The 1,336-nt window shown below is 51.8% G+C and overlaps 1 pseudogene; it reads right to left on the bottom strand.

The window, feature by feature from the left end:
• Nucleotides 1–673: 673 nt before the first annotated feature.
• On the bottom strand, nucleotides 674–877 carry LOC112132533 (small nucleolar RNA U3; annotated as a pseudogene).
• Nucleotides 878–1,336: the final 459 nt, after the last annotated feature.

Below are 1,336 nucleotides of genomic sequence, written 5' to 3'. Positions count from 1 at the left end.
GAGGGCCTGTAGATGCTGCGGACCCGGTCCAAATGCCAGAGCCGTGGCAGCAGAGACTCCAGCTGTGACAGATGACAGGGGGCCGGAGGGGGCTCAGGCAGGCTACGGCCATTCCCTGGCCACTGTGCAGCAGCTCCCTCCTCACATGGCCGGCCGGGAGCCCCTCCACCGGCCAGTCAGTTCAGAGAGGACAACGGCCCCCACCCCTTCAGAACCTGAGTTCCTGGGGCCCCTCCTGACCCCCCACACCCGACTGCAGCACCTTAGTAAAGGCCCTGCTCCTATCACTCCGGGCAGGGCTACGTGTTTCCTCCTGGAACCCCAGGAGGGAAGGACCTCAGCTCACCCCACCCGTCAGCCCGCCCGCGCTGTGGCTCCGCCTGCGTGGAGATCGGATCTCTGGCCTCCTGCCTCCAGGGCGCTTGCCACCCAAGCATTCGGTAATGAACTTGGATGAAAAGTAAAAACCTTGGCAGCCAAGCCTAGGGGGCTCATCTCTTAATTAAGAAAGTGCTATTCTCTGGCAAAAAGGAGCAAGTGAGCGAAATTACTCAAGTTTAACCCTAGCAAACCATTGTCTTGTGTGTCCACAGAAGCAAGGCTGAAGAGGCCGTTGGGGTGATGATATTTTCCGTTTCTGGTCTTTTTTTTTTTTTTTTAACAAGTAAGATAAACCTCTCAGACTGCGTCCTCTCCCTCTTCCTCTCCCAGAGGAACAGAAGAATGGTCATCAGTGGCGAATGGCACTTGCAGGGAAGCAATACAGATGACGGCTCCTGCTCAGGAGGGAATGCTGGGCCTGCTCCTTGCGGCTTCGGTGCTCAGAGAAACTTCTCTAGGAACGAGCTATCCAAATGATCCCAGAATGCATAGTCTTTCCGTTTCTAGTCTTCTTCTTCTTTTTTTTTTTTTTTCGAGACAGACTCTTGCTCTGTCACCCAGGATGGAGTGCAATAGTATAATCTCAGCTCACTGCAACCTCCGCCTCCCGGGTTCAAGTGATTCTCCTGCCTCAGCATCCGGAGTAGCTGGGATTACAGGTGCACACCACCACATCTGGCTAATTTTCTGTTTTTAGTAGAGATGGAGTTTCACCATGTTGTCCAGTCTGGTCTTGAACTCCTGACCTCAGGTGATCCGCCTACCTCAGCCTCCCAAATTGCTGGGATTACAGGTGTGAGCCATGGTGCCTGGCCAGTTTCTAGTCTTTTAAAATAACTGCTGATCTTTTTTTGTTGTCTTGAAATAAAAATCAACTATACTTTAATGAAAACATTTGGTCAACTAGAAAAAGTTCCATTGGATTCTTGGATTCAGTTGCTCATTGGTCCTTAAA

Source organism: Pongo abelii, chromosome 11 (genome assembly GCF_028885655.2).
Source record: "Pongo abelii isolate AG06213 chromosome 11, NHGRI_mPonAbe1-v2.0_pri, whole genome shotgun sequence".
In the NCBI taxonomy this organism is placed as follows: Eukaryota; Metazoa; Chordata; class Mammalia; order Primates; family Hominidae; genus Pongo; species Pongo abelii.
Note: the sequence above shows the minus strand (reverse complement) of the source record. Positions and strands in the feature narration are given on the sequence as shown.